Source organism: Gorilla gorilla, chromosome 14 (assembly GCF_029281585.2).
Source record: "Gorilla gorilla gorilla isolate KB3781 chromosome 14, NHGRI_mGorGor1-v2.1_pri, whole genome shotgun sequence".
In the NCBI taxonomy this organism is placed as follows: Eukaryota; Metazoa; Chordata; class Mammalia; order Primates; family Hominidae; genus Gorilla; species Gorilla gorilla.
In genome coordinates, this window is record NC_073238.2 from 30,483,861 (window position 1) to 30,499,308 (window position 15,448).

Here is a 15,448-nt window from a genome sequence, read left to right on the forward strand (position 1 = left end):
TTTGCAGGCATCCTAAATGGTGAATGGCAAGCTTGGGTTTTCCAAAGGTTTCTAATCTTTATATTAATTCTAGAAGGTTTCTAAGATATTATGACTTGTGTTACCAGGGTAACAATAAAAATGAGTACTTCTTAAAATCAGGCTACTTTACAGTGCACTATGGTCCTTGATTGCTATCACACTCCAAACGAGGACTGTGTCCATTTAGACCCTAATACTGTTAGACCGCCTATATTGTCTTAACCTTAATTCATTTAATTTGGTTTGGTTTGTTTCACAGGAACTCTTATTAAGGAGTATGCAATGGCATTTTGATGTGATCTTACTGATAATCATAACAACAGTCCCCCTCATGTGGTATATTCTCTCAAGTCTTAAATGTTTCAGATGCAGTCATCCATTGAGAGTGGAATGACCTCAAGAACATAACAAATAATCACGAAATGGGTCAGCAAGAACATAAAGAATCATCAGCTGGTATAGAGCTGTGACTTGTGAATTCCACGTTGACACCAAAGAAGACTTGTGAAGCTCCATACTGAAACTAAAGGAGACTTGTAAATTCTACCCTGAGACCAAATAAGTCTTTATGATGGTGACAGAGAGTGGCATCAATGCCTAAAGTTTTGGTCAATCTGTCTAAATTGAGAGGCTGCCAAAAAGAAGGGAATTTTTAAAGTAAACTAAATATGGCCTGAGAAGGACTCTGTACTTCTATATTTGAATCCTTGTGGATGAACTATAACCTAACTTAATAGGCAGACAAGATTGAAAACCTAACTTAGGAGCATGTACCTGTAACAATACCTGAGTTTTGGCAATTCCCAGCAGCCATACTTCAATCACTCATATAGTAGTCTCAATTACATGTTTTAATGGCAACTCTTAGAAATTTTTAATTTTGGTGAAAAACCTGGTAAGTTATTTTAATTATGTACTAGGAGTGGAGCTTAGGACACCAGACAGAAGTGCAGATAAGGTTTGACTCTTTCCAGCATAGGTAGGGGTGTGGCTAACTCCACATGTCCCCAGGCCTTACCTAGCTGTAAAGCAGACAAGTTGAACAATTTTCAAAAGCAAATAAGCAGTTTATGACTTTAAAGCATTGAGCAAACCTAATACCTGACCTGCCTAATTTAGACCAAATGTCTTCATTTTATTAATAATCTTTAAAGCTGTCTTTACTTCCCAAAGATTTGTAAAGTCACATTATCTAAAAGGCATTAGTTTTCATTTTTCTTTTAAAATATTTGATTTAAGCACTTATTTTTCTTAAAGTCAATTAATTAGAGCTCTTTTACATAAACATCACACACACAATACATATAACTACACAGACAGATAGAAGAATAACCAGTACTTATAAGATCTTTCATTTGCCAGTTTTAAAGTTGCTTAATTGGATTACTGGCTTTAGGGTGGAGTTCTTCAAGTAACAGGGCCAGGAAAACATGCAGTTTCTAGGGCCTAATAAGCAGGCACAGCTGGAAGACAAAAACAGATCTCCAAAATTTAGGATCTTATTTTTATATCACATCCTGGAACCCCCAAAAGAGAAAAATGCTACAAGAAAAGATAGTGCAATACCTTTACTGTGCACTTTATTGCATGGCAACCCGAAACCAATTAGCCCATTTTGCAATTAGCCCATCCCTCATGGAATTTTTATCCCTCAGTGGGACATGAGGACATTTCCATGCTTTCTAGGCGGCCAAGAGCATGCTTCCCTGATCCAAAGGTGCAAAGAGCTAAGTATTCCCTTATAACTGCCATTAGCCAGCCCTAACAGTCTATTGCCTACCTAGTTATTACACACCAAAGCTCTCTCATGGTGTGAAGTAATTTCTGATAACCCCAAACTAAAAACCATCAGATAACACAATACAAAACAGAACAGAGCCTTAGGTTTTGAGAGGAACTTATTCACTTTCAATTCCTGGAGTTTCATGAGCAAAACAGAGATTTTTTTCTCAAATCTTGGTCTGTGATGCCTTCTCTGTTTTTCCCAGAGACTTCCAGGCTATTAAAAGTTATCTTAGGGCCACTCATGTGTGCATTAAGAGTGGCAAGACAAAATGGAGAAAAATAATTCAGTCAACAAGAAGAAATAAAAACCTTTTTCCCAGAAAAACAAGGTCCAAAAAGAGAAAAAAACGTGAAGGCCTTTTAAATATACCTATAGCTTGGATATCCACTTTTAATTAAGCTGACTTTTAACCATAATGCTCTCTAAAAAAAATGTCCTTTTAAATTTTTTATTATGATACTTTTGCAAGGCCAAACAGCCAATATTTTGGGCTTTTAAACTTCACCAAAGGTAACCTAATAAGCGAAATCAACAAGCCTCAACTAAGGTTATGAAGTAACTATGAGTGTATGAGGTATTTTCAAAGAGGTGGTAAGCAGATTTTACAAAATCTAGAGTCTTTCAATGTAGCTCAAGGTAGGGAAAATTTAAGAAAGGAAACAAGAAGTTGTTCATGGAGGGGAAGAGAAGAAACAAATGGAAAAAGTCACAAAGGTATTAACCAGGAAGTACTCATTCCCTAAGCCAAGATTGAACCAGGCTTTATAATGATAAAATGGCATTTAAAATGATAAAATGACAAAACCTTAGCTGGTGAGCTACAGCATTTGGGCAGTTTCCATTGCTTTTCCCAGAAGGAGTCGAGTCTAGAGTAGTCAATTTTGAACTTGCAATGGCTTTTAACTACTCAAGATAATTTTTAGAGCTAACTATAACATGAACCCCAAAACTCCTGTTCCCAAGATGGTGGAGACCAAAAGAAAGTACCACCACATGGTTACAAGTTCAAGCTCCCAAGGACAAAAATCAAGATAGAGACCTCATCCAGTTTTTTGTTTGTGTTGGGGACCTGCAGCAAAGTTTGTAACTGACCGGCTTGCTGGGCTGTCTTGAACAGCAAGCTTATGGGGTCCTAAGCCCATGTTCTATCGTAAGGTACCCCTCTTTGTGACAGAATGACACAGAAAGACAAATTCATAGCACAAAATACACTAGATTCAGTACAGCTTAAGACTAGCCTCATGAATCCTTTTCTCATTAATTAAACCTTTGCGAGAGATAGTGATTTTTATCATTCCCACAACCAGTTTGCACAGAGAGAGAGAGAGTAGCATTGCCTGAGGTAGGGTGGGGAAGGCAAGAAGCTCAGGGAAGCCAGAGAATGATTCATCCATTGCAGAGGTATTGAATCAAAAATTCAGGTGACCACTTTTCAGTCACGAAGGGACTTTCAAGCAGTCCCATCAGCTCTCCAGCTCCTCCTTCAAGAAGAAAAATGTTTCCTGTATCCCATGATCCTGTGCATGCCTAATCCCATCACCCATTCCCATCAGCAAAAAGTAGGAGACAGATTTTTTTTAATCAATTAGTCCCTTAAGCTTTTTATTTGCCTTTTGTAAAGTCTTAAATAAAACCACTGAAATTTTTTTAGAAACTTCTGCACATTAATAGGCATCATTAGATGAGACTAATTTGGGAGCCCTCATTTTTAAATGTACATCAGTGTGTTGTTGTTCATTCAGAATGTTCCACTGCAAGTTATCTTTAGTAAGATTTTGCCATTTCTGTAAGACTTTGCTGCTTCTGGGGCCTAACATTTATGCACGTATAAGCCAGAAAGAACTCAGTTCTTCAGAAATTAAAGATCCCATTTTTATCTAAGGTATTGTCTTTGCTCTTGGGTTTCCTTTCCCTTGCCAATGATTTTTTTTTCTTACCTAAGCATACAAGAAAAATGAAACAAAGGGGTAGAAAACAAAAATCCCTGAGAATTTCCAAAAGCCAAATTTTACAATTCTTGCAATATTACCATTTACTGCCAATTTCTGTCTGACCCAGTCAGATGTAAGAGACCTCTAACTGGATCCAACCCAGTTAATTACCAGATCTAATCCAATTCTGGACCCAGTCCAGTTTCTGTCACAACTTCCAAACCCAGTGTGGAAAAGAAATTTGCTCAAAGAAACTCAGAGAGCTCAAAGCACAAATCCATGGAGTTTCAGACTCCTAGAGAAAACTTACCACAATCCCCAGCTGCCCTGAAAGATCAGCAGACACAAGTGAGTCCAGCAGGTACCTTGTTTGGTCACTCAGCGTTCTTGGGGGTCATTAGAACCTCTGCTTTGGATCCCACTTCTGACATCATCTAATGAAGGAAAAATTTCAGCAGAATTAAATTTAAAGGAGTTTAATTGAGCAATGAACAATAAATGAATTGAATAGACCCCAAAATCATAAAAGATCCAGAGAGAGACTCAAGGGATGCCTTATGGTCACAAGTTTATAGACAAAAAAAGAAGTGATATACAAAAATAAACAGTGAGGTCCAGAAACAGCTGAATTGATTACAGCTCAGAGTTTACCTTATCTGGACACAATTTGAACATTCAGCAGTATATGACTGGTTGAAGTATGGCTGCTGGGACTGACCAAGTCTCAGTTATTGTTACGGGCACACACTCCTAAGTTAGGTTTTCAATCTTGTCTACCTATTAAGCTAGGTTATGGTTTGTCCACAAGGACTGAAGTATAGAAGTACGGATTCCTTCTCAGGTAATATTAGTTCACTTTAATATATATTTAAAAATTTCAAAGAAATCAGAAAAAATATTTTTAGACATAATAAGTAATTATAATAAAGGCATAGGATACATGTGTAACATACAATGCCAATTGCTTTTGAGGAGTTGGAAACTGAAATAAAAGATACAGCACAGTTTTTGTTATTTCTAAAAAGAAGAAAGAGAACAAGAAGGTGAAAGAGAAGGAGATGGAAGAAGAGGAGGAAGAAATTTAACAAAATATTTACAGGATGTATATGGGGAAATCTACACAACTGTAATACAATAAATCAAAGCTCTAAATAAATGGAGATATATCATGCTCATGAATTTAAAGACTAAATATTAAGATGCCCTTCTCCCCAATTGCATCTATACATGCAATTCAATCTCAACAAAAATATCAGCAATTTACTTTGTGTATATCAACAAACTATTTTAAAGTTTATACAAAGAAACAAAGGACTCTAAATTACCAACATAATTTTGGAGAAAAATAACAAAGTCAGAGAAGTGATACTACATGACTGACCAGTAAGACTTCAAGACTTACTATTCAGCTATAGTAATAAACACAGAGTGTCTTAACAAAAGTATACACAAAAAGAATAATGGAATAGAAAAATGAGCCCAAAATGACACCCACACTAGAATAGTCAACTTGTCTTTGCCAGAGGAGAAATGGAAATCTGACAATTGGTGCTGAAAAAATTAAATGTTCACATGCAAAAAAAAAAAAAAGAATATAAACACAGATCTTATATCTTTTGTAAAAACTAACTCAAAATAGATTATAAACCTAAATGTAAATGCAAATCTCTCAACTTTCTTAAAGATAGAATGTGAGAAAATCTATGTAACCTTAGGTTTCATAATGAGTGTTTAGATATAACACAAAAGCAAGATCCATAAAAAAATAGACAAGTTGGACTTCATTAAAATTGTAAACACTTCTGCTCTGTGAAAGATAGTGTTAAGGGAATGAAAATACAAGTCACAATTGAGATAAAATATTTGCAAAACACATGTCTGATAAAGTAGTCGTATCTAAAATTTACAACAACCTAATTAAAAAGTGGACAAAAAATACAAAATGATAAAATACCTAGGAACACATCTGACAAAAGAGGTGAAATATTGCTATCAGGAGAACTACAAAACAGTGATGAAAGAAAGGATAGATGTCACAAATGAAAAAAAAATTCAAGCTCATGGATTAGAAGAATAAATGTAGTTAGAATGTTCATACTATCCAAAGCAATCTATAGATTTAATGTTATTCCTATCAAACTACCAACAACATTTTTACATAATTAGAAAAAAAACTATTCTGAAATTTATATGGAACCAAAAAAGAGCCCAAATAGCCAAAACAATTCTAAGCAAAAAGAACAAAGCCACAGGCATTATACTACCTGACTTCAAACTATATTACAAAATGACAGTTACCAAAACAGCATGGTATTGGTACAAAAATAGACAATGTAGATCAATGGAACGGAATAGAGAACCAAGAAATAAAGCCACACACCTTCAACCAACTTATCTTCCACAAAGTTGACAAAAATTAGCAATGGAGAAAGGACTTCCTATTCAATAAATGGTGCTGGGAAAGTTGGTTAACCATATGCAGAAGAATGAAACTGCACCACTACCTGTCACTATATGAAAAAATTAACTCAAGACGGATCAAAGCCATACATTTAAGACCTCAAACTGTAAAAATCCTAAAAGAAAACCTAGGAAATACCCTTTTGGACAAAGAATGTATGACTTAGTCCACAAAAGAAAGCTCAACAAAAACAAAAATTGACAAGTGGGGCCTCATTAAATTAAGGAGTTTCTGCAAAGCAAAAGAAACTAACAACAGCATAAACAGACAACCTACAGAATGGAAGAAAATATTTGCAAACTATACTTTCAACAAAGGTCTATTATCCAAAGTCTATAAGGAACTTAAGCAAATCAACAGCAGCAACAACAACACAAAAGTGAGCAAAGGACATGAACAAACACTTGTTAAAAGAAGACATACAAGCAACCAATAAACATATAAAAACATGCTCAACATCACTAATCATCACAGGAATGCAAATCAAAACTATGATTAGATATTATCTAACATAAGTCAGAATGGCTAGTATTAAAAACAAAACAAGAGCAGATGTTGGCAAGGCTACAGAGAAATAGAAACACATTTAATTTTAATATGAACTTTATATATGAGCTTTAATATGGACTTTAACATAGAACTACCATTCAACCCAGCAATCCCATTACTTGGTACATATCCACAGGAAAACAAGCCATTCTACCAAAAAGATACCTGTATTTATATGTTTATTGCAGCACTATTAACAATAGCAAAGACATGGAATCAATCTAGGTGCCCATCAAAGATGGGTTGGAGAAAGAAAATGTGGTACATATACACCATGGAATACTACACAACTATAAAAAAAATAACAAAATCACATCTTTTGCAGCAACATGGATACAGCTGGAGGGCATTATTTCAAACAAATTAACACAAAAACAGAAAGCCAAATATAAAATATTCTCACTTATAAGTGGGAGATAAACCTCGGGTACACACAGACACAAAGACAGGAACAATAGATTCTAGGGACTCCAAGAACAGGAAGAGAGGGAAGGACTGGAAAACTTCTGTTGGGTGCTTCTGTACACCATCTGGGTGGCAGGATCAATAGAAGTGCAAATCTCAGCATCACAAAAAATATCCTTTTAACAAACCTGCACATGTAGCCCCTGAATCTAAAGTAAAAACTCCACGTAAATTAAAAATAAAAACAAAAAAGTAGGTAAAAGATCTGAAGAGACACCTCAACAGAGAAGATATATAGATGGCAAATAAGGATTAAATAAAATTCTCACCATCTTATGATATAAGAGGATTACAAATCAAAAACAACAAAAGTTTACCTTTACATACATATTAGAATAGCTAAAATCCAAAACACTGACAGAACAAAAAGCTGGTGAAGATGTGGAGCTTCAGGAGCACTTATTCATTGCCAGTGGGAATGTAAAATGCTACAGCCACTTTGGAAGACTTGTGGCAATTTCTTTAAAAAATAAACGCAATTTTACCATATGATCTAGAATCTATGCCCAAGTGAGTTGAAAACATATATTTATAGAAAAACTTGCACACAAATACTTGCAGCAATTTATTTATATATAATTGCCAATTATCAGAGTGACCAAGATGTCCATCAACATGTGATTAAACTGTGATACGTTCAAATAATAAAACATTATTTAATAACAAAAAGAAATAAACTACTAAGCCACTTAAATAAATATTGATAAGTGAAAGAAGCCAGTCTGGAAAGGCTATTTACTGTAGGATTCCCAACATATGCATTCTGGGAAAGGCACAGCTATACTAACTGTAAAAAGTTCACTGGTTGTTCTCGGTTCATTGACAAAGTAGAAGCAATGAGTAGAGGTGCATGGAATTTTACAAGACAGTGAAACTATTCTGAATGATATATTCATGGTGTAGATATAGCATTATGCATTTGAAAAAACTCAGATCACTCTACAACATAAAAAGTAAACCCGGCCGGGCGTGGTGGCTCACGCCTATAATCCCAGAACTTTGAGAGGCTGAGGCAGGCAGATGACGAGGTCAGGAGATCGAGATCATCCTGGCTAACACGGTGAAACCCCATCTCTACTAAAAATACAAAAAATTAGGCCGGTGTGGTGGCGGGCGCCTGTAGTCCCAGCTACTCAGGAGGCTGAGGCAGGAGAATCTCTTGAACCCGGGAGGCAGAGATTGCAGTGAGCTGAGATCGCACCACTGCACTCCAGCCTAGGTCACAGAGGAAGAGTCTGTCTCAAAAAACAAAACAAAACAAAAACAGTAAACCCTAATGTAAGCCACAGAATTAGTTATCAATATGTGTTAATATTGGCTTATCAATTGTGACAAATGTACCACATCAGAACAAAATGTAAATGATATGGGAAGCATTGGGTAGAGAAGGAGTGTAAGGGAAATTCTCCTCACTGTCTGATAAATATTTTATTATATCTAAAATTTTTCTAAGAAATAAAGTCTATTATTTTTTAAAATTGCTTCCATGTGCTTATGTCTATAGTTGCAATATAAAGAAAGAAAAATAATAATAAGGAAAATACAGACTTCTATTATGTTTGTCATGACTACATGTATTAAACACTAAATTGTTGCAGTACCTTGTAATTTTAATCTGAGTGGTTATTATTTATAGCATATTATTGCCACCAAGACAATGAATTATTTATTATGATTTTTATTCATTTTTTAAATTTACCTACCATTTTGTTAAAATAACTTTACTGGGCACAGTGAGGAAAGGAATACAGTTATCTATAACTTTACTCCAAATCTTAATTAAGAAAATAAAGGTATTTTTAATAGACTGAATGCTTGTGTCCCCTAAAAACTCATATGATAAAGCCTAACCCCTGAAAGAGACGATATTAGGAGGTGAGGACTTTGGAGTTCCCATTCACGAGGGTTCCTCTCTCATTACCTAGTTGTGAGAGTGGAGCCCTTGTAAAAGGAAAAAAGATCAGAGTTCTTCCCTTCTACCATGTGAGGACAAAAACTAGAAGGGGCCATGTACAAACCAGAAGACAGACCTTCACCAGACACCGAACCTGCCAGTGCCTTAAACTTCTCAGATGCCATAAATGTGAAAAAATAAATTTTTGTTGTTTATAAGATCCCCAGTCGATGGTACTTTGCTCTAGCATGCTTAATGAATGAGACAGAAATAAAAGTTAATGAACAGTATGTTCCATGGAAGCAGTGATCTTTTATCTTCCACATGTTAACTAAAAGAAAAAATAAGATATTGATAGAATAATTCAAGTCCATGATATTTTATTTTTTCTATTTTTGGTTTCTCCCTTTATTCTGAATTCAGTAATATCAATTCCCTTAACAAATGATTAAGAAGTACTAAAATTTGTTTAGTGTTGGTTACAGGACTATTTTAATAAGTAACAATGAAATTTATGCCTCAAGAAGAGAGAAAGTGAATAAGAAGTAGTAACAATGGGAAAAATGGTAGTGTTTGAAGGTAGAGACAAAAGGTTTTTAATAAATTTTTCTGAAACCCTATGGTTGGAGAGCCTTTGGAAATTGCCATAAAATAAAGAGGATGCAAAATGAAGTTTATAGGTTATTGAAGCACTTACCAGCAGGACAAACATTGTTTACATGTAAATACAAATTTATTCACTATTAAGCAAAATGCCTTGCCTTAAAAAATGTTTTTGTACCTGTCAAAGAATTTTGTGGATATAGCCGCAGCCATTATTGCATATAACATTCAATGGCTTTATTGCAAATTTTTCTTTTTTAACGTATACACTTATTTATAAATAAAACTGAGAACAAACAGTATGAGGAAAATAGTTTTTTTCTATTGCATATTCTAATTACTCCATGACAAAGGATTTTTGTTTGTCGTTAGTCTCAAAATCTTCACTGTACTTTGGTTATCTTTGACCTTTTACATAAGATGGGGCTCTTGTATCTCAAATCATGTTCATCAACAAAAATCAGATTATGTCTTACGGAAAGGAATATGATGGATGGACTATGACAAGGGCAGCCAAATATGACACATTAGCTTCAAACTATTAAATGCCTTTGTACATGAAAACAAAATAATACAGTTGGTTTTAAAGGCTTGGGGAAAATAAATTTATAATCTATAACAAAGCCAAAGCTCCATTTGGTTTATCAAGCAATTATAATACTTATAAGCAAACAGATTGCAATTTCTCTAAGTATATGAGACTGTCATTATAATACACAGTTAACCCTTGAACAATGTGAACTTAGTGGCACCAAAACACTGTGCAACGTTTAACTTTTGACTCCCAGAAAACTTAACTACTAATAACTACTTTTGCCTGGAAGTCTTACAAAAAACCAACAATTAGCACATATTTTGTATATTATAGGAAATATATACTGTATTCTTTAATTTTATGTTCTAGGATACAGGTGCAGAACGTGCAGTTTTGTTACATAGGTATGCACGTGGCATGGTGGTTTGCTGCACCTACCAATCCATCATCTAGGTATTAAGCCCTGAATGCATGCGGTATTTGTCCTAGTGCGCTCCTTCCCCTTGCCCCCTGACCCATTGACAGGCCCCAGTGTGTGATGTTCCCCTCCCTGTGTTCATGTGTTCTCACTGCTCAACTCCCACTTATAAGTGAGAACATGCGATGTTTGGTTTTCCGTTCTTGTGTTAGTTTGCAGCTTCATCCATGTCCCTGCAAAGAACATGAACTCATTATTTTTTATGACTGCATAGTATTCCATGGTGTATACGTATTACATTTTTTTAAATCCAGTCTATCACTGGTGGGCGTTTGGGTTGGTTCCAAGTCTTTGCTATTGTAAATAGTGCTGCAATAAACATATGTGTGCATGTGTTTTTATAACAGAATGATTTATAATCCTTTGGCTATATACCCAGTAATGGGATTGCTGGGTCAAATGGTATTTCTAGTTCTAGATCCCTAAGGAATCATGGCACTGTCTTCCACAATGGTTGAACTAATTTACACTCCCACCAACAGTGTAATAGTGTTCCTGTTTTTGCACAGCCTCACCAGCAACCGTCATTTCCCAACTTTTTAATAATCACCATTCTAACTGGCATGAGATGGTATCTCATTGTGGTTTTGATTTGCATTTCTCTAATGACCATTGATGATCTTTTTTTCATATGTTTGTTGTCCACATAAATGTCTTCTTTTAAGAAGTGTCTGTTCATATCCTTTGTCTTTTGGCTAAGATCAAGTGTAGTATCTGTTCTTATCAGTTTAGTATACCGTCTTCTTACAATTAAATAAGCTAGAGAAAATAAAATGTTATTAAGATAGTCATAAGATAAAACACATTTATCATTTATTAAGTGGAAGTGGATTATCATAAAAGTCTTAATTTTAGAGTAGGTGCTGGAGTAGGAGAAATAGTAGGGGTTGGTCTTGCTGTCTCAGGGGTGGCAGATGCAGAAGAGGTGGAGGAGTTGAAAGGGGAGTTAGGAGAGGCAGGAACACTTGGTATAACTTTTAAGGAAAAAAATCTGCAAATTAAGTCAGAACTTACACATTCCAACATATGTCATTCAAGAGTCAGCTGTATTTAATATGAGTTCTATTTTTTAAAAAATAGACTAAAATTAGATAACAATAATTAAAAGAAAATAATTTCAACCACAATGAAAATTCATTAGAGTATTTTTAATTAAATTTATGCTGAGATAAAACTACTCACTCATAGTTCATTTGTTTTAAAGAATATTACCCGTTTCTGGCCTTATTATAAAATATATGTTTTATTTCATGAGCTGCATGCTAAACTTAATATTTTGTAGAAATTATTTAAAAAATTAAAGGAAACCAAAAACAGATATTTAAGTAGTGGTATTACATAATTAAAATACTTTAGAAAACTAAAGTTTGAAAATTGCTCTACTTGCAAGATTTTCTTTGAAACATATATTTATCAGTTATATTCTATAACTTGATCCTAGAATTGTCTTTTTCTTCATTCTCCTCCATACCTTAAATACTCTGCATATTTCAAAGATATTGGAATGTGGACAGAGCTTAATCATAATTGTGCCTAACTCCATAATATATCAAATAAAGAATCCTACAGAAAGTGACCAACTTGTTCATAAATAGTTATCCATTGTTTATTCCAAAATGTATTGTTTAAAATGAAAACACTAAATTGTATCTAATCTCTTCGTTATACAAAGAAGTCATTGGAACTTAAGTAGTAAAAAACTAAGACACTGATATTTATATTAAGCATATGAACCATGATATATTATTCCTAGGGTTAAAGTGTACACTGAAAAACTGATGCACAAAGATGCACACTGTATACATGTGTATACATACACGTATATAGTGAAAATGTATAATTTAAAAAATCTGGCACCTATGACTAATCAGTCTATAGTGATTTTTAGAAATGTAAGAAATGTATGTACAATAACATACATATTGTTAGATTCTGATTAAAGGCATAAAGGTACCATGAAATGGAAAACAATGCACCTTTATAATAAACCAAAGGAGGTACATCTATATTCTTACGCTGTGCTGAATAAAATAAAAGACAAAGCCATTAAATCCATATTGTAATGATATTTTTATTTTCTTCTTTGTAGGAAATTACTATATTAACCCTGCTGACTTTTCAGAAATTCTGTCTATAATATAATAATAATCATGATGATTCTACAGTTTTATAGATTATTTGTCTTCCAGTATGCTCTGTGTTTATGTGTGCATTGCCTCATTTATTCTAACAACATTCCTGTAAAGAAAGTGAGGTCAGGCATTATCTTCCTCATTTGCCGGTGATGTAAAGGGAGCAAAGTGAAGCTAAAAGACTCGCAGGGTAAGTTGCAAAAGTGAGTTTAGAATCTAGGTACAAATTATCAGTATTTATACTTTTTTTTTTCTTTTTCTTTTTGAGACAGAGTCTCGCTCTGTCGTCCAGGCTGGAGTGCAGTGGCATTATTTTGGCTCACTGCAAGCTCCGCCTCCCGGGTTCACGCCATTCTCCTGCCTCAGCCTCCCAAGTAGCTGGGACTACAGGCACCTGCCACCACGCTCAGCTAATTTTTGTATTTTTAGTAGAGACAGGGTTTCACCGTGTTGGCCAGGATGGTCTCGATCTCTTGACCTCGTGATCCACCTGGTGTGAGTCACCACGCCGGGCCTATTTATACTTTTTAAATAACTCGTCACACTTTTTTCATATTCTCTCCCAGTAGCGTTGCCAAATCCAGAGAATTAAATCCAGGTGTTAAAACCCACAAAATAGGGGCCGAGCATGGTGGCTCACGCCTCTAATCCCAGCACTTTGGGAGGTCGAGGTGGGTGGATCACCTGAGGTTTGGAATTCGAGACCACTCTGACCAACATGGAGAAACCCCATCTCTACTAAAAATACAAAATTAGCTGGGCGTGTTGTCGCATGCCTGTAATCCCAGCTACTCAGGAGGCTGAGGCATTAGAATCTCTTGAAACCGGGAGGCAGAGGTTGCTGTGAGCCGAGATTGCGCCACTGCACTCCAGCCTGGGCAACAAGAGCGAAACTCGGTCAAAAAAAAAAACAAAAAAAAAAAAACACAAAATATTGTTGAAAGGAATAAAATATCTAAAGAAATCAAGATATTCCATAATCATAAATCATTCTAAAATTCCTATGTAAATGCAAATACATACACAAAATAATTTTGAAAAACAATAAATAATTTGGAAGACACCAATTCCCTATTTCAAAACTTACTATACAATTACACTAATAATGACAATGTGGTATGGTATAAGAAAAGACACAGATAGGTCAAGATTTCCAGAAATTAATTCATACATTTATGGTCATTTGACTTTTTAACAAAGAAGCCAAACTAATTTATTGAGTATTTTCAATAACTAGTGCCGGGACACCTAGATAACTGTATGCAAAAGCATCGCTTGGATTCCAAACTTACATCAGCCACAAAAAATTACCAAAATTGTTGACAGATATAAGTGTAAGAGCCAAAACTGTAAGAATCTTATTGACTTGGTTTAGCCAATGGTTTCTTAGATATGACACCAAAAGCACAAGTGACACAAGAAAAAAAGGTGAATTATATCCAAATTTAAAATGTGTGTATTATGAAGACAGGATCAAAAAAGCAAAAAAGACAACAGGCAGAATGAGAGAAAATATTTGCAAATTATATATTTAATAAGGAAATGTATCCATCATATATAAAGAACTTTTTATATATCATATAAATTATATATTATTTATAGAAAGAACTTTTCTAGGGTGATGATAGTGTTATACACCTGTAGAGATATGGTTATAAGAGTAAATGTATTCAAAACTTAAATATATATTTACTTATTTGTGCATGACATTTTATGAAAACTTTATATCAAATTACAGAAAACAGTAATAAATGCTGACCTTTGACTAATGTTATCATAAAGATGTACTGGAGGAAATACACAAAGATTCACAATTCATTTCGAAATGCATCAAAAATTAACAAAGTTGATAGATGGATAGAAGACAAATTGATACACATGTGATTAAACAAATGTAGCAAATATTATTCATAGAATCTATAATGGATGTATTAGTGTTCACTGTAAAATTATTTCAACTTTGTTGTATGTGTAAAATTTTTCATAATAAAAATCATATCTAGAAAGACATTAAGAAGAGTTTAAGAGTAGGTCTTCTCAGTGTTACTCTTCACCCTTTTTACTAATATTGGAATATAAACAAAAATATTGTTTGTGGAGATTTGGAGAGAGATAAAGCATGTTTTATTATTTTATAACCTAACTTTATAAACGTAGTTATGTTATTTATTTATGTTTTCTTTTTTTTTTTTTTTTTTTGAGACAGGGTCTCATTCTGTCAGCCAGGTTGAAGTGCAGTGGTGCAACCAGAGCTCACTGCAGCCTCAATTTCCCTGGGCTCAAGCAATCCGCTTTCCTCAGCCTCCCAAGTAGCTGGGACTACAGGTGCATGCCACCATACCTGTCTAATTTTTGTATTGTTTTGTAGAGATGGGGATTCACTATGTCGCCCAGCTGGTCTTGAACTGCTGGACTCTCAAGCAATCCTCCAGACTTAACCTCCCAAAGTGCTGGGATTACAGTCATGAGCCACCATGTCTGGCCTCCTATAAGTAAGTTATTTTACTTTTGAATCGGGTGATGATACTTCTGAGCTTTTTCAGGCCATTCTGTTTAGTCCTGTTAGTCTACTGTATTCATGAATAATGTTATT